Here is a 24,449-nt window from a genome sequence, read left to right as displayed (position 1 = left end):
CATGGAATCTACTCCCACAGACAATCATACGGCAGGATGTATAACTCTAGACCTGAGGCAGGCATTTGACACTCTTAGGTGGGATTACATGATCCGAGTACTGGCAAAATTTGGCATACCCTCAGGTTACCTGAAATAGATTCAGTTGTTGTACTCAGTCCCCACTGCGAGGACCCGCACTGGCAGACACATTTCACGGGAGTACCCCGTTGGCAGGGGCACACAACAAGGTTGCCTGCTGTCCCCTTTATTATTTGTTCTAGCTCTAGAACCCCTGGCTCCCAAGTTACGGCAAGCAGCTGAGCAGAAGGGGATCCGTCTGGGCACTACAATGCATGTGTTATCAGTCTATGCGAACGACATAATATTATATATAGATGACTTGACTACTGACCTCACACTGATGCTGGAGATCTTTACTCACTTTGCACTACTTTCAGGACTTACCATAAATGAGGATAAATCGCAGGCCTTTTTTTTCCACCCGGAAGGAAGCCTGGATGGGATACAGTTCGGACAATTCACTCTGACGGTCGCCCCTCATACCTTTAAATACCTGGGCAAACAAATTTACAGAAACGCACCAGTTCTTATAGAGGGGAACCTGAACAAAACTATCCGAGCGCTCCGAGCACAGGTGGCATTCTGGACGTTCCTACCACTCTCAGTGATGGGCAGAGTGGCAATTTCCAAAATGGTGGTCCTGCCCAGTTTACTATATTTTTGGGCAAATTTACCAGTAATGATCCCAACAACCACACTTACCTCCCTGAACAAAATACTGATTGACTTGCTCTGGGGCAGCGGTCGCCGTAGAGTGGGTCTGGCTAAACTACAGCTGGACACGGATAAGGGTGGTTTGGGGATCCAAGATTTCCGCGCTTATTGCTACGCGAGCCAGCTATAGTGATTATCATTCTGGCTAGCAGGGCGTAATTTAAATTTACATGAAATTGGTTACACAACCCTTGAGCTCGACCGAGGGGATTGCACACACTCCCGCTACCACGGGCCAGGCTGCCCCCAACAGCCCCCACACTCCTACGTACTGCCCTTACATACTGGAAAGAATCCCTACACTACACGTGCAGCTGTCCCCCATTCTTGAACAACACGCCGCTAGTAGGAATTCCTACCCCTACAGGCCTACTTACTAAATGATGGATACTGGCCTGGGTTTTGGGCGGGGTAGCCACGGTAGGTGAATTGTTTGACGAAGGCACCCTCATGGACCATGGCAACTTCACCAGGCATAACGGGGTCACAGACAAATTATACCTCACACACGTAGCGGTTCTTCAATATTTGAAAAAACATTTGGCTCCACACAGGGAAGCACCCGCCCAACACAAATTGGTTCATATGACATATCTCATGGGAAATGGCCGACACCTCACTAAATGGCTATACAAAAGCATTAGATCACATACTGGCATCACCCTGACAGACTTACGTACCAGATGGTCAAGGGACCTAGACAAAGAGCTGACAGACAAAGAATGGGACTTGATTTTAGGATATCCCAGGAAAATTCCACGGAACGCCAAATTCAAATTTATTCATTACATGGTCATACATAGAGCATACCTCACCCCACACCGACTGCAATATATGTTCCCAAACACACAACATCATTGCCCTAGATGCAAGGGAGAAGAGGCAGATTTGATCCACATGCTATGGCTGTACCCGGTGCTCGCTAGGTTCTGGGCAGAGGCGGTGGCAATTACTGCCTCGGCAGCAGACACCCCGTGCTGAGTACAGCCGGCAACTGTCTGTTGGGCATCACCCGACGCACTAAAGCACAGAAGGTACAGCTTTGCCTCGTGGACCTAGCCCTGCTCATGGCTAAACGCGCCATCACCATGAGGTGGAAATCAGCCAAATCTCCACCGCTCCACGGCTGGCATGGGGAGGTGATGAGATGGAGTAGTGCAGAAAGCGTGACATTTAGGCAAGAGGAAGCCCGCAGGCTGCTCAAAAAAGTAATCTCCGTGGAATGGGACGCCATTCTGGAAGCCTTCAAGGCACTCGAACCGGCGCCAGTCCCTGTAGCGCAAGAACAGTCGGAGCTCCCCCCCTGTGGCTCATCCCCCCACCCCAACTCCATACCCCCCAGTGAACATAATGCACTCACGCATGTGGATATGCGAGTTCAAAAACAAAACCACAGTATACACACACACACTAATCGAGAGATGGTCAGTTTAGCAGTATCGGTGCAGCATCAAAATGATGGGACGGGTCAGGGCCAGCTGAGTTAAGGGAAGGGAAGGAGGGGAGGGGATAGTTTAGAAGCTCAAATATAATTTTCGCCTTCTCAGGTCTTCCAGTACAAATGTAACAATGTTAAGTAGCCCACTCGAAACTCTAAATGTACAATTCAGACTGGTAGCAATAACTAGCATGATTGTAATTGTTTTGCAAAATGCCTGATATGTTGTCTGAAAATCCAAAACAACGCATTTGTAATTGATGGTCTGAAGAAGCCTGATGAATACCAAATATTTGCTTGATTCCTTTTCATGTATGATGCTAAAGATGGAAAATTTAATAAAACATGTTTTTTAAAAAAAAGGGCAGAATTTTTTTCAGGGCCTTCAAATGGTGGAAGCAAGTTGAAATACGTTTGTTGGCCTGTTCTGTGAAAGCCAGATTGGAGTCGAAAATTACTCCAATGTTTCTCACTTTGGGAACTGGGATAGAAACAGGTACCAGAGTTCACGGCCACCAGATATCACTCCAGAAGGAGGTGTCCCTACCAACAAGGAGCACCTCTGTTTTCTCAGAGTTCAGTTGAGGCAGTGGCTACTCATCCAGCTAACCACTGCTCACACACAGTTGTTGAACTAATGCACTACCTCCTCAATGTTGCTAAAGGAGTAAGCCTGGGCAAAGCACTACGCTACGCTCACGTAGTTTGCGAAGTTCGCGCTACTTCGCACTACGCGAACTGCACGTAGCACAGTGTGAACACGCGTAGCGTAGTGTTGCGTAGTGCTGCGGTCATTTTTGGCTTGCTCGTGGTCCTCAACGTCAAGTTGGCGACCGCAAGCAATCAAAATGACATCCCCGCGAGACTTTTTCCTTGTTCGCGATCAGCAACATCAAGTTGGCGATCGCGAGCATGGAAAATAAACCTCCCGGCGAGATTCCCAACGCGAGGAGGTCAGGTTTCTCATTGCGAGTGGTCGTGTATGCTCGCGACCGCTCGCGATGAGAAACTACCAGTTCGCGTTGAGAAAGCTGCAGCTCGAGTAAAAATCTACTCGAGCAGCAGAAAACTACAGCTCGCACTGTGCAAGATGCCATTTTCAATGATTGCACAGTGGCGGTTGCTTGTCCACACTGTGCAATCATTGAAAACGACATCTTGCACAGTGCGAACAAGGCACTACGCAGTTCGCGAAGTGCTACGCGTAGCTCGCGTAGTGCGAACTGCACTTTGCGTAGCTTCGCGAAGCACTACTTCGCGAACTACGCCCAGGGTTATAAAGGAGGACACAACAATGTGCATGTCATCAGTATAGGAGATGGTTGAGATACCAAAACATCTTAGAGGTTTTGTGTGGGAGACCACATAAATATTAAATAGAGTTCGGCTAAGCCTGGGCCCTTGCAGGATATCACATGGCACAGAAAAAGAATTGGAGATGAAGTCTTCAAAAGAGACCTATCGCACCTTTTCCGAGAGGAAGGAGCATGGGAGATCGTATGCTAGGCCATCGATTCCTATCTCTGAAATTCTTTGCTTCAGGACGGACTGGTTCACCAGATCAAAGGCTGTAGAAAGGTCCAATAAGACCACTGCAGCCTTACCTCTGTTGTCCTTAATCTCTAGAATTTCTTCGGTGGCTACTACCAGTGAACACTAGGTACTGCAAGCCTTTCTGAAGCCAAATTGAGCTCCATCCAGAATCTTATTCTGATCGAGATATTCTGAAAGGGAAATATTCAAATGTGTCTCCAAGATTTTGGTGTGTATGGGGGAGGTTTGATAAGGGGCAATAGTTCAGGATCCTGTGTGGGTTTTTGAGCAGTAGCAAGATAGAGCCTTTTTTCCATTCTAGTGGGGAAATGCCAGTGCTAATAATGCAGTTTACTAGTGAGGTAATTGGGAGAGTCACTACACTTGCGATTTCCTTGAGAATTCTGGGCGGGCAGGGGTCCGATGGGGCCCCTGTTTTTGTCTGTTTGATCAAATCTGAATTGGATGATTTTGCTCCACAGGCTCGTTTCCAGCATCATAGGCACTGGTGCCTGTGGTGGCATTGAAGTCCTTGTATACTGTTTCAACCTTGTTTTTAAACAATTCTGCCAGATTTTTAAAGAGATTTTGGCTGGGAGTGAAGTTGTAGCTAGAGGATGGACAGGATAATTCCTGAACCGTCTTTTTTATTTTTTTATTTTTTATTGTCCTCATACCCATTAGGAACCACCCAGGCTTTGGAGAGAGAAAAGAGAGTAACACCCCCTCAGTACACTGGATTTGTAAACTTTATCAACGGACAAGCTTACCGGTGCTTCCTTTACTCAAACACTGGCCGAAGGCAATATCCACTGAGGGGCTCATTGCTCAGCCCGAAAGGCGATAGCAGCTCATCAATCCCCTACATTTAGGGAAGAGGAAATCTGTCTAGGCAGGAAGGGCAATGTAATCCTTGGACAGGGGAAGAAAAACAAAAAAAAAAACCTATCTCCATTTCATAAGTTTACAAAATTCTTGTTTCTTCTTACTTCCTGGTCTTATTAGGTCCATCTTGGATATCCTTAAGAGAGAAGCCTGCCAATCTAGGAATTCCGGAGGTTTAGGGTCTTTCCATTTGATACAAATCTCTCTTCTTGCTATTAGGATGGAGTAGAATAGCAGATTCCTAGGTGGGCCAACCAGGTTGGGTATTAACCCAAAGAAAATCAAAGGTAAGTCAAAAGTAATAGATATCCCTAAAGAACTGGACAGCACTTTCCCCACTTGGTACCAGAAGCTCGATAAGAGAGGGCAAGTCAAAAACATGTGGACGTCTGAAGCAGCCTCTTCTCCACATCTAGCACAGCACACTGGAGGACCTTCTGCGAATTTAGTTAGCCTCTGTGGTGAAAAGTAGGCTCTATGGATCGTGAAGATGTGATTCCTTCTTAACCAAGCAGGTTTTACAATATCCCACAATGTCTTACAGGAATTAAGCCATAACAGCTCAAGGTCAACCTGTGAAATGCAGCTATTCCACAGTGAAGATGGGAGTTTAAAATCTCCATCGATCTCGTCAAGGATAGTACGATACCAAAATCCAGCCTCTTTTCTAAATGGAGGTTTCTGCATGGCCTGTGTCTCCATCTGTGTAACCCTACCTAAGATGTAATTAGTTCTAATAGCATAGTTTGTGTTGGCCCAGCTAGAAAGTTGAAGATATTTAAACCTAGAGAGAGAAGAACCAGTGTTTTCCCGGAAGACCTCCCAGGGGATCAGTGAGCCTTCCACAAAAAGTTCACCCCACCTCGCTATGCCAGCTGCCCTCAATGGTAAGGACAAACTGTCTTTTAGGCACTCTGGCGTCCCAGGAGAGTCCCAGATTGAGCTAAGCTGGAGAAATACCCCATCTTCATTGTGGCACGCATTTTAACCCAAGTTTTTAGCAGACCCCATAATACCTTTAATCTAACTTTTTTTTTAAACTTGGGATCTCCATATTTAAGAAGAAAGCCGTCTTCAGAAAAACCGCTCACTCTTAGCATGGACAGGAACATCAAACCCATACCGCTACTTATTGGCCTCTTTAGTAGCATCCGCGAGTGGGCAAGTTGAAAGGCCCAAGCATATATTTGCAGGTCTGGGGCAGCCAGGCCGCCCTTCTCTCTACGTCTTCTTATTTTCTTCCAGGCGATCCTAGACCCCCGAGAAGCCCAAATAAAAGTATTGAGTTCACTCTGTATTTTTGCAAGAAGAGCACTCTCAAAAAATAAAGGAATAGAATCAAAAAGAAAAGTAAACCTTGGTAAGATTGACATTTTGATCAAATTGACCCGACCCAACATAGACAGAGGTAAGTTGGCCCAGTTTATCAATAATTTTCGGCTTTCTTTTATGATTAATAGTAAATTGTGAGAGGGGATCTTATCGATTTCATGAAGAACATGGATACCAAGATATCTTATATCAGTTTTTAAGGAAGGAAGGTGAGAGTCTACGTGCATATTCCAGGCCATAATTTCGGTCTTCAAAGTGTTGATCTTATAGCCTGAAACTGACCCAAATTTCTGGGCAAGCTCGATGACTGCTGGAAACGCCATATTTAAGTTTGCTGTCAAAATGAGGATGTCATCGGCATATAATGCCACTTTCCTTTCCCACTCTCCATATTTAAATGGAGACACCCTGGTATCATCTCGCAACATCTGTGCGAAGGGTTCAATATATAAATTAAATAGTAAGGGGGAAAGAGGGCATCCTTGACGCGTGCCCCTTGTTATCGCAAGGGATTTTGTGAGGGAACCGTTAACCAGAATATTAGCCGATGGATTACAGTATATAGGGAGATGACTCGTCTAAATGTATCACCTAATCTGAATTTGGCCAAGACCTCCGACATAAACAGCCAGTTGACCCTGTCGAAGGCCTTCTCCGCATCCAGTGTCATCCCTGCCAAGGGGAGAAACCCTGCTGTGGCCATGTCGATGGCTCCAATAAAATCATAGGTTAAATCTGACAGGTGACGACCCTTAACAAAACCCTTTTGGTCTGGATGTAATAATTCACCTGCGACTCCTCCAAGCCTACTGGCCATAATGGACACAAAGATCTTATAATCAGCCTTCAAAATTGAGATTGGCCTATAAGATTCGCAACTTGAGGCCGATTTCCCCGGCTTCAATATCAATGATATTGTTGCTTTATTCCAAGAGGGAGGGAGAGGAATACCTTCTTGTAAAATTTCATTAAACAAGATAGTCAGAAGTGGAGCAATCTCTTTAGCCAAACACATATATATTTCCGAAGGAAGGCCATCCGGCCCAACTGCTTTCCCCTTTTTTGAGCTCATTATAGCCCTGAATACCTCGTCATAGGTGATTGGTGTATCTATTTTTGTTTGTTGGTCTGAGTTTAACTCAGGAAGATGTATACTATTTAACAAGGACTGTGCTTTAGCAGGGTCAGAATTTCCCTCTTCCCTATATAAATCCGAGAAGAAGGAATAAAATTGTGCTTTAATATCCTCATCAGAGGTGTAGGATACCCCACATTTAGTAACTGAGCTGATGTAGTTCCTTGCCCGGTCTGATCTAATTTTCCAGGCAAGAAGTTTCCCAGCACCTTCCCCGTACTCAAAATGGGCGATCTTACTAGCTTCCCATCTTTGTAATAATCTAGAGTTGAGAACAGACTCCAGGTCTCCCTTCAGAGACCGTAGAATCTCTTGAGCAGCCTCGGTACTATCTCGGTCGCCCAGATCAATTACTACTTGGATTGCTTTGATCTTACTCTCGATATCCGCAATATCCGCCTTGTACCTCTTTGACCTATAAGAGGAGATACTTGTCATATGCCCCCTCAAATAGGCCTTAAGAGCCTCCCATATAGTTACCGTTGGAGCAGTTTGGGCATTTTTAACTAAGAACAGTTCCGTTTCTTTTTGAAGGTCCACTATTGTCTCTTCCAGCATAAGAAGAGCACGGTCCATTGACCATGTCCTCTCTACTGGGAGTGCCGGTTTGTTAATGAATAGGCTAACCGCAGAATGGTCAGAGAGGTGAGACGGAAGATAAGAAATATCCCCCACCCAGCTTTTTATTGATTGACTCACTAGAATAAAATCAATCCTAGATTTGTGCCTGTATTTGTAGTTACAAAAAGAGTACTCTCGTTTAGAGCCAGCCTTTATCCTCCATATATCCAAGAAACCCATTTGTTTCATAAAATCGATAAGACATGTTCTAGTTCTGTGGGATATAGGTGCCCTGTACTGTGAGGTCTTATCTAACAGGGGATTCAATATCATGTTAAAATCTCCTGCCAAAATAGTTGGGCTAGAAAACGCTATTAAAGCAGATGTCATGCTGTTAAAAGGTAAAGGGTCGTCCTGATTTGGACCATAATACCCAGCAATTGTTATTCTTACATCCTTTACTTGACACTCTGCTATGGCCCATCTGCCCCCTGGGTCCACAACTTTAGAAAGAAGTGTTGCATGGGCTGATTTTTTGAACAATATAGCCACACCCCTGGTGTTAACTGATTGAGTGGTATAAACAGCGAAGTCCAATCAGCCCAACCTCTTAACCAGAACAGATAATTCTGACTCAGTTAAATGCGTCTCCTGCAGTATAATGATCCGCGCACTACTATCCCGTAGATATTGAAAAATCCGATGCCTCCTGGAATTAGTGCGTAGGCCATTAACATTCCAGGAGAGAATATCTAAACTATTCATATTACCGAGTCATCCTCATCATGCAAAGAAAAGAAAATCCTCTTAACTGGAGACCCCACACAGAACTTACCGTAATTCTAGCTCCAAAGAAAAAGACAAAAAGGAGTATAATAAAGAGAATGAGGACTTTTTTTTTTCTTTTTTCCCAATGCAACACCCACCCCAATCACCCCCCAGTGCCCTGATCCCAACCCCTACCACCCCTGACCACCCACCCGTGGAAACCCTTGCCCCAAGAATCTGGACCTAGTCCAGAATTCGACACCTTGGCTGCATAGTGCAAAGCACTCGACTGTATTGAGCTTCATGCCTATACTATTCTTTACTTCTCTCTTTTTTTTTTTTTTCTTTTGTCATCCAGAGAGCCAAGGAAATAAAGGAGAAGACTCTTTTATATATTTTTTTTTTTTAGTTACTTTCCCCTAAGTTGTTGAAGAAGCACATCCGTTGCCTCCACAGATCTAAGATTGTACATTTTATTGTTGTACATCACTCTCAAGGCAGCGGGAAACTTCAACTGGGCCACAGCACCTAGCTTACGGAAGTCTTCCAGTCTTTTGCCCAACTCCCATTGTCTTTCAAGAGTGACTTTTGAAAGGTCTGATCTGATCTGGAAAGTGAAGCCTTTAGCTGAGAGTGATTTCTGTTTGAGAGCCAGAGTTAATAACTTCTCCTTAAGGGTGTATGTCATGAAATTAATTAGAATTTTCCTAGGCTTCTGTCTTTGTGGGGATTTACGAAATGGGTCTCTATGGATCCTTTGTATATCCCGCAATAACTCCTCTTCCGATATATCTGGGCCCATAGCTTCTTTTAAAAGGGAAACAGTAAACTGCTTGATATCGCCCCCTTCTCTTTCCTCCGGAACATTAAGAAGTCGGAGGTTGTTCCTTCTACTATTGTTTTCCAGGGCCTCCATTCTCTCAGCTTGGATAGCTTCACTAGCTTTTAAGAACTCTATTTTGTCCTCAGCTTGTTGAAGATTCGAGGTTAAATTTGTGACATTACTCTCTAGTGTTGCCGTTCTAATATTTAGAAGATCAATTTTTGTCTCCAGAGACTCACAAAAACTCCTAATCTCCAGCTGATTAGCAGTTGAGGCCTGAAAACCTAATTTAATATCCTGAGAAAGTGCTCTCAGCATTTGTCCAACGGAGTACTCTTGATGTTCATCTATTGGAGGCAGAGGGGGGTCCCCACTGGGAGAGGACACGATTGTACCATTTTGCAAGTTGGTTATATCGGATATAGCAGTTGTAGCGCCCCCGCACTGTGACTTAACCCCCTGTTGAGATTGCGAGGGTTCCCCAAGAACCTGGTCATTCTGAGAAGAACAACTTGGTAGTTCCGAGGAGCATGAGACAGGGAGGTCTAAGGAATCCTGCATTGAGCTAGTGCAAGAAGTAGGGCTTTTGGGAAGTGCCAAAATCTGAGGTAACACCTTAAAATAGGACCTCAAGGATGGTGTAATTTTGAGAGCCCCCCCCAGTTGGCTTCTTCGCTTCTGTTTTAAGGTCCGTGCCTTACTGGCCACTGGGGTAGCTGCTAGTACAGAAGGTACAGCAGGTGCAGAAGATACTGGTTCCGTAGGATAAGTGGCGTCTGAGAGGACTTCCGAACTATCCGTCTTAAGCTGGACAGATGACTTACTTGTAGAACCCGTCTTCTGCTGTGGTTTCCTAACAGCGGCTTCAGTAGCAACAGCGGTAACGATGTTTTTGAGTGGTTTGACTACACTCCTTTTCACCCCCTTCCTTCTATTTTTAGGCTCTTGTTTATCCTGGGCAACCACCTGCCCCCCCCCGGCGTTTAGAACTGCGGGTGGCACAGGCAGTCTTAACTTGTTGAACATTTACCGTTTCCCCTAATGGGCTTACCACCTCGCACACTTTGTCCTCAGTAGTCAGCAGCTGCTCAGCCGCCTTTGGGTAGCTTCCTGTGTCTCCCTCCAGGATGATGCCTCTCCCGAAAGCCGAGTTGAGCGTCCAGTCCTGCGTCCGGCCCCGCGCAAAACACTGCAGTGTGCTCCTCGCTCTCCGAAGCTCCCGTGACGCCCGAATCCAGCGAGGAACGCCAGGGAGAATCAAACGCTGCAGCGAAAGCCCGGACGGGAATCCGCACATTGATGGAGTGCGGGGGCTGAACGCCACGGTGCTAGCAACGGCAGCCACTACAGTAGCAGTAACCCTCCCTAGGGCAAGAAGGTAAGAAAAACAAATTGATTTCGGGCTCTCAACCTCACAATTTCAACGTATAGGCATCATGTTAGTTCAGTTATGCCGAGCGCCAGGCATCACACAGATTCGCTAACTCGTGGCCGCCATGTTTCCCCCCCTTCCTGAACCGTCTTAAAGAGTTCTCTAGACGAGTCTTTGCTGTATACATTTTTTCAGAAAAAAATGAATCTTTTCATCTTTGATCATGATTTTATAATTTTGAATCAATTGTTTATATTTTATTGTCTCCTGTTTCCTACAGTTTGTTTTCATTTCCCTGAGCTTGGGGAAAAACTATGGGGCAGTCTGGTATGTCCTTAAACATTTGATTGATTTAACAGGGACCAGTTTTTTTGCTGCTAGATTAATCCACTCCTCATAGCGGGCAGCCGCTATGTTGGTTCAACCAACAAAGATAGTTGGGAAGATTCCAATATCTCATTATGCTCACCCCTGTTGTTTTTATTCCAAGCCCGCACTATCTTGGCTCGACCTGGGTTGTTAGTCAAGAGTTTGGCAGAGTGTGATTTAATGCTGAACCCAACTGCCATATGGTGGTACCAAGTGAGGGGAAGAATCTCTTCCAGTTGTAAATCTGAGTGGTTAGTAAAAATGCCATCCAGAGTGTGTCAGGCCGGGCGTGTGGGTGTGTTAACAATTTACATAAAATTTAAGCTGGTCAGATTGTCGATCAGTGTTATTGTGTCTCTATTGTTAAAATCTTCCAAAAGGAAGTTGAAGTCTCCTAAAATAGTATCGTTGACATATTGGATACTAGATTCTAGAATTCATGGAGGGCCTCCTTAAATTTAGCTTTGGGTCCTGGGGACCTGGGGGGTCTATAGATTAACATAGAGTTGTTGTCTACATTGCATTTAAATGATAACACTTCACACTCTTATATAATGGACTGCTCTCCAGTGAGGTTAAGGTGCCGCTAGGCCCCCCTCACTTTCCTTCCGGTTCATTCTTAAAATATCATAGCCTTTAGGCAGTGCTATGGCCACGTCGGGTCAGAGAAATTGTCCTCCCAAGTTTCTGTCTGTAATGCAATATCCGGAGCATATGAGTCTAGATGGCTAAACAGTTTATGTTTATGTTTAAAAGCTGAATGAGTGTTCAGTAGTACACAGTTTCGTTTAGAAGTGTGGTTGGTTTGATTTGGTGGGGATGGGGGAGAGGAGTCTTGTTTGGGCACAGCCCAAGACAGTAATCATATGACTCTGCAGGAGTAATGGCAATTGTGACACACAAAGTTGTTTTGTTCCAAAGTAAATGTAAACTTGGAACACAGCAGAGAAAATGTACCTCTCCCTTCAAATCGAAGGAATGTTTTCCTTGAGTAATTTAAGAATTGGCCAGGGGTTCCAGTGCTGGTCACAGTCCGGTCGCAGATGGATGCAGACGAGTTTGCCTTAGGCATGCCTTCGGTGTGCCAGTGGCATGTCCGTTGCTCAAATGCGCTCTGCAGTCTGATTTAAAGGCTGGCATGGGGGCGTGACTGGGGTCATGGTCAAGGGCCGAGCGTAAGTAAGTGCTAGTAGTTAAAACCGATTGGGCAAATCAAAAGTAGCGAACTGAGGTCCAGCAACACCTGGGCTCAGGCTCCCCTGAACCATGTGTCTACTGGTAAATAAAGGTAAAGTTAAAAGAATGACATTATGTTGAAATATTGGACTTATTATATTCACAATTTAGATTGATTTTTTTCTTTTCACCATTCTCCTGTTTTTATATGTTTCTTTGCATCGTTCATGTAATTCTCACGAGCACTGTGTGTTCACTTTGCACATTGAGCAACTTTACAATTTATATTTAATGTTGATCTTAGTTGAATATAAATCAACTGAATACATTTGATCCTTTTGTGCTTAGCTGTATCTACACCCTTTTTTGTTCGTGGCATAATTCAGTTGGTTATTCAATACATGGTTTCTCAGTATTGTAAGTAATAATTTGATTAGTTCCTTTCCTATTGATGCCCTTTGCGACATTGTTTCTTGACACAAACCTTTAGAAAGTTTGCCATTTGGGGCATGCAGCCTGTCTTAGGTCACATGACTGGGTGTAACTGCCAGTTAAACTTTATGAATTCCTCCTAGACAGTCACACAATAGAGGCATTGGGTGTGCCTTAATAGGTTATTTGCTGACAGGATGCAGGGCGTTGCTGGGCACAGCCCCATGTATAATTGAATAGGCTGTGCTCTGCCTTCATACAGGGTAGGGGAGTGAGGAAATTCCAAGCACTTCTAAGAGAAGCCTCTATAAACGTCTCCCCTACTTCAAAGTGGACACCAGCTATAAAAATAGGGCCCTCAGACCCACCCTTCAGTGCACTTCTGGACTTGCAGAAGGACTCTCAGAGTACTTCCTACTGCTGCAATCTGCTGTGTATTCTATAAGATTTCTTTGCTGTACCTAGAAGGAGTGCTTTGCTGCCTGGAGCCTGCCTTGAAGCATCAAAGGCTAACCCTGCATTTTGAGCCCTGCTTCTTTTGTCTGCACCCAGCACTACCAGAGTGACTCCAATTGCTATATTGCTGGCTTCCTTTTCAGAGCCACAGGGACAGAACAGGCTCTCACCATCTTGACATCAACAATAAGGAGCATAAGAGGGAATAATCAATCAGGACGCCCTCTACTCATAGTATCACTATATCAACAATGACCTGATTGTGCTCGAACACTTGATTTCTTAGGGTCCTATAGGCCAAGTAATAATACCTCTGCCCCACAAAAACTGGCATCTGAAGAGTACCAATAACAGACGGACCACAGTGTCCCAATTTCAATGTGCCTTTAAAACAAAAAGCACATCTTCTTGAATGATTCGGCGGTGGTCCCATCCTCTGAGGACCACCCCAAGCACAGTTATTGGCAAAAATACAATCCCAACCAAAGGCCCTGAAAAGCATATGGGACAAGATTAGCAGTGGGTAGTGAATATTATAGTATCCAATATCAAAATAATTCTACAAAGAGCTGCAGTTCAACTAGTCGTTACTAGATGTCCCTCATGAGTCAAATGCAAAAGCAGTGAAATTATTGTTACATCAAGCTGCAGTTCCACTCATCGTTACTAGATGTCTCTCACGACACGAGTGAAATGCAAAAGCTTCATGAAAGGGTTTCAATGCTTTTGCATTTGACTTGTGAGGGACATCTAGTAACGACTAGTGGAACTGCAGCTTGATGTAATAATAATTTCAATGCTTTTGCATTTGACTTGTGAGGGACATCTAGTAACGACTAGTTGAACTGCAGCTCTTTGTAGAATTATTTTGATATTGGACACTATAATATTCACTGCCCACTGCTAATCTCGTCCCATAATGCTTTGCAGGGCCTTTGGTTGGGATTGTATTTTTGCCCATAATTGTGCTTGGGGTGGCCCTAGGAGGAAGGGACCACCACGGAATCGTTCACCAGCATGATATGCTCTTTGTGTTCAAGGCATCTGCTTGGTCCTCCCCCTAGGTTAGGGGGGACCCCAAAATCATCACCTCTCTCATTGCCTAATATTTTCATTCACAGTTCACTTTTGTGAATTGGTTATATGCTTTCTAGCATGTAAACTTGCTTTAGCAAAGCATTTGTGGGTATTGCTGCTATTGCTGCTACACTACGTGTTGTAGCACAGTTTTAGCACTGTGCTACGTGCATTTTGCATAGTGCGTAGTAGTGCAAACTACGCATGCTCCGTCAGCGAAGCATAGTAGTATGCCCAGGGCTAGCTGTAACGAACCCTGTAGTGTTTGGTATCAAACATGTTGGACTCATACCCCCACACCATAAATGGTGGGGAAGGAATGGTTCCAAGCACTGTAAAGGCCGTCAGTTAGGTGCTCAGTGTTCCCGGTACCAGTCATCTAGACCCGGACAGTACATCATGGCTGCTGCCGACCAGAGGCACGATTCTGCCCTCCTGCTGCTGAGCCAAGCTCAAGCAGGGGTAGGCAGAACAATAGGCATCCTGTCACAGGGAGTTGTGACCACCTTCCAAACAGACTTTAGTGTATTGGGGCAGGGTGGGAGCACTTGCCAGCGCCACATAATTTGTACTTTGGTGTTTCATGGCTCAGTATTATAGGTCCACGGGGGATAATTACCATGCCAAGAATATTGTCAAGCCTACGGGGGAAATGAGTCCCATGAACAGCCAGGGAGGCACTGAGAAGTGTACTTAATCCCGCAAGCCCCCCACACACAATGTACAGGAGGAGTTAAAACAGAAAGAAATCAGGGTCATGACTCTATGCAAGATCTGAGATCATCAAGCTTTTGGTGACGACTGATAGGAGGAGAAGAAGAGTAAATCTCTCCCTGACCTCCTGTCATCAAAATAGAAAGATGAGTGAGTGGAGGGTGTCAACCTCTCCCCTACCCTGAACCCTGGACAGCAGAGGGACTGTTGATAGCTGCTGGAGCTGTTGGCCTCAGTTTTCCCCTCACTCTTGGGCTTACACATCTGTGTACTCATGACATTGATACTCGGGACAGCCTGCCTGTCAAAAATATAATATACAGGCTGTCTGACAAAGTGAGGGCCAGCATCAAAGATGAAGTCTTTATGATGCTGCAATGAAATTGGCAGGGCTCGTTCTTGATACTGAACTCACAGTAATGGTACCCCATGCTGTGGATACGCTATTGAACAAGACAAAGACACAGCACCTTACTAGTGCACGTCTGACTGGATATGAGCTCACTTTGTTTGCTCCGCACATTACCATCAAACGATGTGCCACTCTGAACCCAGCCACGTTACTACCCGTCTCTTTGACGAGCAACGATATAGATGGACATGTTTGTGTTTATAGAACAGAAGAAGAAAAGAAGAGATGGGTAGACTTGACTGATGTTCCCCTATCCGACCCCCAAGGGGAGCTATATGTCATTGGCTCTTGTTCTAAATTACCAGATGGCACCACCACTGCAGCATATGCAATTACAACATTACACACTGCAGTCGAGACATCCTGTGTCCCATATCAGTCCACCCAAGCTGCAGAGCTGATTGCCCTTCTTCTGGCTTGTGAACTGAGTGAGGGACTGACTGTCAATATTTATACTGACAACTAGTACGCCTTTGGGGTCGCTAATAATTTCGGGCGCCTCTGGGCGGAGAGAGGGTTTTTCACATCTCATGGATTGAGAATACAGAATGGCCCATTTATACACAGACGTTTGTTGGCTCTAACGCTCCCCGATAAGTTAGCAATAATAAAATGTAGTGCACACAATAACAGATGATGTTGGAAGAGGAAATGCATTTGCAGACCAAACAGCTAAAGAGACAGCTAGGTCAAAGATGAAAAAGATGTTTGTGGCAGGACCTGCTAGGTGGGTTCCAGATAATGGAATGTTTGAGGACACGTTAGAAAATGTTAAAGAGATCCAGAGTGAGGCAACACTCGATGAACTGACAATATGGCAGGAAAGTACAGGGCGTCTAGATGAGGATGGGGGCTGGACAGATAAGTTGGAGAAACAGAGATGGATGCTACCCAACGCCTACGTGCTCCCAGTGGTCACCATGGCTCACGGTCCAGCCTACATTAGTGCTAAAGGAATATGTAAGGTGTTGGACTAGTATGGCAGAATGACTATATTCCCAAAGTAGCCACCCTCTTGGTGAAGCATTGTATGATCTGTATGACACACAATCCTGGGAAGGGCACTCCTACACCCTCAGGTAACTTTGCATTGCCCTCCTTCCCTTTTCGATGGATTTCATTGAAATGGAACGAGTAAATAACCTAAAGTATGTGTTGGTAGTGATTTGTGCATTCAGTAAATGGATTGAAGCTTACCCCACTGAAGAGAATACAGCTATGGCAAAGGCAAAAGCACTAGTAAAAGAGTACTTCCCGTGCTACGGATTGCCATGTTTGATCTGGAGTGACAATGGAAGTCACTTCAACTCAAAGGTGATCCAGTTGGTGTGTGAAGGGTTACACATTAAGCAGAAGTTCCATGCAGCAAACCACCCACATTCAGCTGGTTTGGTTGAGAAGTACAATGGTACTCTCAAGCTGAAGTTAGCAAAGATACAAGAATGCACAGGATTGCGATGGCCAGATGTGTTACCCTTAGCTTTTTGATATCAACCAGGGCAACTGCACAGTCTAGGACAGGGTTGTCACCATACAAAGTGGTCTTTGGCCGTCCTGCTAATATCTGGGGTGTCCCAAGGCCTAAGCGTTTTTCCGAGTACCCCCTACTGGTGGACTATTTGTATGAGATGACTAAAGATCTTCGTTCTCTTCATCAACAGATCCAAGAGACACTGCCGCCAGTACCAGAGGGTCCCGGGCATCAGCTACAGCCCGGGGACTATGTCCTGGTGAAAAATGTTCAGAGGAAGAACTGCCTGGAGCCTCGTTGGAAGGGGCCATTGTTGGTCCTCCTTGCCACTCGCACTGCAGTGTAGCTTGACGGCTGGAAGCACTGGGTGCATGGAAGTCACTGCAAAAAGGTCCCTCTCCCGCTTCCCTATGAAAAGTGGGTGATTGAAGGCATTGCTGACCAGGACGGTGAGCAGGTGCCTCGTTTTGTTCCTTTCTCTGAAGCCCAGTTGAGGTGGGCGCCGATGGATGAGGAAAGTGATACTGCCCTGCTTGAGGTGGTTTCCCCACAAATGAGGGCCGCCCCAGTTTCTCTCACTTCTGATCCACAAGAGACTGAGTCTCAGTACCCATCTGACCTTGAGTTTCGCCCCCTTTTTGTTGACGACACAGTGCCTGGAGTCACCAGGTACAATCTACACCCCCGGTAGAAGGGCAGTGCACCAGGAGGACAGTCTAGGAGCTAGGGAAGGACTTGAGACCAGGGTGTGGGTACTGTGCCTAAGGTGCCTACAATAGAGTAGGGTGAGCTGAACTTGTTTACTGCCCTGGACACTGGACATGATCGTTGAGGGTACTTGCCCTGGAGGGAGGGTGCCCTATCCTGAAGCAAGAAGGATTGTTTCCAGTAAGGGTTGCGATCTCGCAGCCCCCTCCAGGGAGTGCTACATAACACGGTTGTTGATGAACAATAGGAGCCTACCAGCGAGGCTCTAGATGGACGCTGGGTGACTGGTGCCCCTCTGGTCGGTTGCATTCTTTTGGCTCCAATTCTTAAGGTTTTCCCCATGTACCCTTTTGGCCGTGCAGTCATGAGGGAGGAACAGCCCCTGGTGGCCGCAGCACTAGGGCAAAAAAGTCCTGGTTGGTCTAGCTGTTCTACTTAGAACAAGATAGTAGTGGTGATTTTCCTCCTCATTGTAATGATCATATTGTTTGGGGTTGTGTGGTATTTAGAAGAACAACATCCAGCCCACACTCTGATAGGGACTACCCCGGTTCCACCCAAGCACCTATTTGTTACAGTGACCCCACATAAAGAAAGACATAGACAGGGATATGTGGAAAAAGCCTTTTTGTAGATGCTCCATCAGGTTCACAATATGACTTATACAATGAATTGCTGGGTGTGTGGGTTACTTCCTTCTGTTATGCACAAAAATTATCTATTAGTGTTCTTGCCCCTGTCATACTTAGGCAGCTGCGAGGCGTGGTTCCAGTTGCTTTCCATGGTGTATATTCACTACCATGCTGATGCTATGAACATGACGCAGTCTGATTATGAGACAGTTTTGGAATATGTAGTAGTGCACCAGGGTTATACTCCAGGAACAGATAGAAAGGAGGGTACCTTACATCCCAAGGCTTGCATGAATGTATACGACAATAACAAAAACATCACCTGGTTACAAGATGAAATGTTGGATTTTCAGGGATTCAATATCTCTGAATATTTTAACTGTTTCCATGCACGAAATATCACTGGAGACGCAGTCATGCCCGTACCTGTGATTGATACTGCCGCTAGTTTCTGTGTCGAAGGTTTTGGGAATATTCTAGTGGGACAGAGCCGGTGTAATTATACATATTGATTTAACACTACTAGCAGTCCGCCTTTACTCATGCCTCATAATGTATACTTTGTCTGTGGAGCACATGCTTATACATGGCTCCCTAGGGAATGGTCTGGTCGGTGTTTTGTCTCTTTTCTTTTGCCTCCCATTTATATTGTCCCATAAAACTAACACAAGGGCCACAGACTGCAGCGGAGAAGTGTATACTTCTCCCGGGTAAATAGAGTTCTTGACACAACACATATTGATCAGACGGCTATCACTTTACAGCAATTCACAGATGCCATGAAGGGTATAGTGCCCTTTTGGGGACCTATGTAAAACAGCCTTAGCATTCATCGCCTCACAAGGGTTGTCGAAGGAGTTATTAATACTACAGCAGATATACTCACTAACCTTACAGCTGAGCTTCAGGCTACCAGGATCGTTGCTCTTCAAAATCGGATGGTTTTAGACATCATCCTTGCAGATAGGGAGGAGCTTGTCGCGTCATAGGTAGTATTTGCTGCGTTTACATTCCAGACCACGCCCCTAATGTGTAGTCAGCCATCCAGAAGTTACATAGACTTGAATCCGACATTCATCAAGAAAATGGTTCCTGGTCCTTGACAGGGTGGTTTTGGGGCCTGATATCATCCTGGGGTTGGAAGATACTTCTATTCTTAGTGTCCATTGGAGGTGTCATCCTCATGTGTTGCCTATGTATCAATTGCCTTCCAGCATGTTGCACTTATTGTGTTGGTAAACTGACTCGAGCCTCTAAATTACCAGTACAGAATGCTAAAGTCTCACCTATGATGTTGCAAGAAATACAGAACAGGATGCTAATAGACAAGGGTATTTTCGAGTATTGAAAATGCTTTCTTGCACATGTGAATGATTTGTTTTCTTTTACTCCTGTTTAGTATTGTAAAGACCCTTCCTTGTTAGCGTCAATAAAAGGTATTTAGCCTCCCCTGCTAAAAGGAGGGTCTATTAGATTTGCAAAACCCTCTCTCGTCATGCACCCATTATATGCTATATTAGGTTAGCAGTGTGCAGATAAATAGAAACCATTTATATTCATTGTGTGCAACCTACTGAGTTATCCATGTAATGTGCAAGCTTCAGCTAGCGAGCGTGACTCCATTTTGTATTTCGTAATCCCTATTAGGCTGTGTCTGAACTAGGCCTCATGACTCGTATTGCTTGCCTCAGCAGAACCCCGTGTCCAATTATTATTTTCTTTAGCTGCTCAAGGTTGGACTCTGTATTACTAATGAATAGGCCATTCTGCCCTTGCATACCTATCCTTGTGTGTAACTCTGCTCCCACGTTAGGAGACGCTGAGCACCAGCACAGCAACCTTGAGACCGGGATAGTGTGTGCCCATCTGGCAGGTGGTAGCTCATCCTTCTGTGCCTTTTTTTGTTCATGATCGGCCTGAGCCGGTAACTTTCCACTGTGGGCATGGTTGGGGGATCTTGGAGGAATGATTATGCGTGGCAGACTGCTGGGCAGTTAGTCCCTCGGCAGACTTCTTAGGGTGCAGGTCAGATTGGACTCCTCTGCAGAGTATTGCTAATAAACAGTTGTTTGTATTCTCCTCTGTCTGACCGACTCTTCATTTGTTTGGAAGGTGATTAGGTGGTTGTAGATAACCCGGGTGGCCCCTAAGGGCCACTTCCTTCAAATGTAACCACCTTAAATTCTCCTTTTATTGCATATATACCACCTATAAGGTAGGCCCTAGGTAACCTTTAGGATAGGGTGCATTGTAATTACAAGGCTGGACATGTAGTCTTAAGTTTTACATGCCCTGGAAGTCAAAAACCCCTACATTCATTTTTCTCTACTGTGAGGCCTACCTGTCCATGGGGTGAAATTGGATATCTGTATTAAATTTAATCAGTGGTCTCTTTTAATTGGGACCAGATAAGCACTTCATATTTGGTATCTATGAAATTGGAATGAGAAAATCCTCTTTAATGGTAAAGCTGGATTTTTAATGACAATTTTGAAAATGCCACTTTAATGAAGTTGGCATTTTCCTGCCCTTAGCCTTCTGGTACCTGCGGCCTGTCTTAGGTCTCATGATTGGGTATAACTGGCAGTTAGACTTCGTGAATTCTTCCCAGGCAATCACACAATAGAGGGAATAGGTGTGCCTGAATGGGCTATCAGCTGGAAGGGTGGGGGCAAATCTGGGCACGGAACCACTTACAACTGAACAGGCTGTATTCTGCCTTCACACAAAGGGTTTGTCACCCCAGCATTGTCTCTGCAGTGAACTTGGAGTCGGGGCAGGGGAGTCAGGAAATTCCAAGCACTTAAAAGAGAAGCCTCTAAAAACTTCTCCCAAACTTTAAAGATGGCACCAGGTATAAAAATAGGGCCATCAGACCAACTCTTCAGTTCACCTGAAGGACTCGCAGAGGACTGTCTGCTGCTGTGACTTGCTGTGCAGTCTTCAAGACTGCTTTGCTGTAAGTGGAAGGACTGCTTTGCTGTCTGGAGACTGCCCTGAACTCTCAGACGCCAGTCCTGCTGTCTGAACCCTGCTTCTTCACTTGTACCCAGGACTACCAGAGTGACTCCAAGGGCTAGCTTGCTGGCCTCCTGTTCGGACCCACAGAGACCCCACCATCTTGAACCCGCACCTGGACCCAGCCTGAGTGAGTCCTGAATCCCAAAGTTGTGTGCCACCAATCCTAGACCCTTGGTTGGAGTGCTAAAGGTGCCCAGATAGCCAAATCCAAAACTTGGGGCTTTGACATTTTTTGGCTAAAAATTGCTCTGAGAACTGAGGGGAGAGTGGGACCAACCTGCTTGTCTGTCCCCCAAAGGCCTATCACCAGTTGGCCTCATTCGAGGCTGCTCCCTCAGTGTTCTTCCCTGCAGTAGCAAATTCTGTTCAGCGGCCCTTCGCAAAGGGGTATCCAACCTCCTAGAACGGTCTTCGGCTACAGCCTCCTGCTAGGGATTTTCAACTTTTTCAAAAAAGTGATGAATGTATGAATCTTCACCGCAGCTTCATGTAGAGGCTCCCATCCAGTGGCTCTTCCACCTCGGACACCCCCTGCAGCCTCACTGAACATTTACCTTCTCAGAACTTTTCTTCAAAATTTCTGTTAAGTCCGAAGGTAAGTACTGACCGGTCCTAATACACTTCTTGTATCCAACCAGCACTCCTTTACAGTCAGCCACATTTTTTGACTTTTTACCCAGTCTTTCGCCGCTAGATGTCTGTGATTGGTGCTTTGATCTTTTAGGCACTAGTTTTCACTAAAAACGTTTAAAATTCATAACTCTGGTTCCCCTCGCGGAGTTTTGACATTTTGGTGTCAAATAATTTATTAAAATGAACTTTTTTTCTAAATTGGTGTGAGATTTCTTGTGCTATGTTTTCAGTTCATTACTGTTTGTGTACTGCATAAATACTTTACACATTGCCTCTGAGTTAACCCTGCCTGCTTTTTATGCCAATTTACCGAGGGTTAAGCATAGGTTGAGTTAATTACTTTTTGTGGTTCACTCTGCTAGAGATTGCTGCTGTTGTTTGACCAAGGCTGACATCCCTCTCAACCAACAACCCAATTGCTCACAATCAGCAATCCTGGGTTGTTTGTTTGTCTACTTCTATCTCTAGTCAAGGGGTCGGTGGTACACTTCACTCTCCGCCTGTGGAGTTTTGCTGCTCCAAGTGCTCCACTTGGAGCACAGAATTTTACAAAAACTCCACCAACCCCTGTGTGGCGGAGTTTATCACCCACCCCAATGTTGTCACCCAGCAGTAGCCGCACAAGACCATCTGACCCATTACTTCCGGGGGCTGTGGAATAGTAATTTTGGTAACCAAACGCAGGGCATGTAGGGCAGTTGTACTGCTTCCGAGCCCAAACCAATATCAGTCCTTAGCGAGAATGCTAACTTTCCAATGCTGAACAAGAAAATGCTAAAGCAGATTGGATGTGGGAGTTGTTATGGGTTCTCGCATGCAAGACTGCATTCTCACTCAGCTGGTGAGGTGAGGTCCGGTGCACTTTCTGAAAATGAACCACTGGTATGATTGAATATGGAGTCTGGGGGGGCCTAAAAGAGTCAGGGAGGCAGCACCTGATAATATTGGTTCTGAGGGCACAGCACAGATGCTACATCATTGGCTAGAAAGTACGGGGCATATTATCAAGGGCCGGCGATAAATATCGCAAAGCGCGCTTAGCGCTTGCATATTTATCGCCAGCTATCTCTGGAATTTATCGCCCTGTTAGCCCGTTATCAACAACGTGCATCGCCGAGGTGATAAAAATTCCAGAGATCTTTGGGATATCGCCGTTTTCCATGGTGGAAAACAGCGATATCCTAGATGATAGGGCCTGTGGTCTTAGCCACACAATCCACCCCCCATGTTAAGTATGCCTTAGTCAGGAATTTAACAGATGTTAAATTCCTGCGTTAAGGCATACTTAACGCGATTTTATATATCGCAAACCCTCCTTGATGATATCGCGAAGTTGCCTTCACAATATTATCCCATGTTGTTTTCACAGCCACGACTACTTTGCATCTCATTATCGATGCGAGGTGTGTCAAAAAAGGGCGATAAGTCAAGGAATCACGCGCTAGCGTGCCCTTGATGATAATGCGATAATATTATCGCCGCTTTTCGCCCGAAAACGGGCTCTAAAGCAGTGATAATATTATCGTTGCCCTTTGATGATATGCTATAATCCAACAAGGAGCTACAGAGGGAAGATAAATGCCAGGCCACCCTCCACTCAATTTATAATCCAACAACAAAGACCTGGCAATAATCAGCACTTTTCATCTGTTTGTATGTGTAAATACGCAGGATTACTCATAGGGTAATGTATTTATTTATTTCCCCTAAATCAGTAGTTCTTTTCATGAACTCTGAACTAATCCCCTGTCCCTTACAAATTAATATTTAATAATTCCCACAATGTGGAGAAAAAACAGCCAAAAGTTAGGTCACTCAACCAGCACCCATCAATATTGAAAAGTGTATATATCACAAAGATAGTGAGGTGCAGGAAAAAAGTGTAGAGAAATGAGAAAGTATCTCACGTGCGCACCACCAGAGGAGCTGCTGGCAGGTTCTCACCAGCTTGCCCACGTACTTATCATCATCGATAACTTTCTCATGAAATGAAAAGTGTGTCCAGCACAAGAGAAGTGTAAAAAAATGTTTAGAAAAAATATATAAGCAAGACCCCAAAGAAAAGAGAGACAAAAGAAGTCTCAAATAAAATTGGGTCCAACTCACGTATATACTTTCAACTTCTTTATTTCACTGCGTGAGTTATCCCAAGGTTAAAAACACAGCATGTTGTTAACCACATTAAGGATGGCCAACATGTTTCATTGCCTTTTTCAAAGATAGCCGCAAATTCATCAGGGCATCTGAGGTCAGCATTCACCTCCCTGGACCTTTCTACTTCAAAAAAGAGTGACTGCGAACAGACAAAAGAAACAAGGCTGGTAAATCGTAAGAGACACCGTCCATTCCTATCCAATAATTCAAGACAGGTAGTCATAACAGCAAAAACTGTATTAAAATGGTAACCACATGACATGAGGTTACAAAAAGTATTTACCTAGTGAGAGCCACGGGCCCACATAGCAGCTCTCACTTAGCTGCAGGGGTGTATGTTATTTTCACTTTTCTCCCCTTCTGCAAGCACCTCTGTTGCTCACACCTTCATCTGTGGAAACAGACACATACACTAAAACAATGAATGCATCAAACTAAAATTCTGTACAATCATCACTGGATCATACACTCCTCACCAGTCCATCTTTCATGCCTTACATCACGCCAAAGCGTAGAATTGAATTTGAGAATAGTTAATCACCAAAAATGGTTATCCATCCCTGAGTCATT

This window comes from Triturus cristatus, chromosome 4_2, assembly GCF_964204655.1.
Source record: "Triturus cristatus chromosome 4_2, aTriCri1.1, whole genome shotgun sequence".
Lineage (NCBI taxonomy): Eukaryota > Metazoa > Chordata > Amphibia > Caudata > Salamandridae > Triturus > Triturus cristatus.
This window is presented reverse-complemented; position numbering follows the sequence as displayed.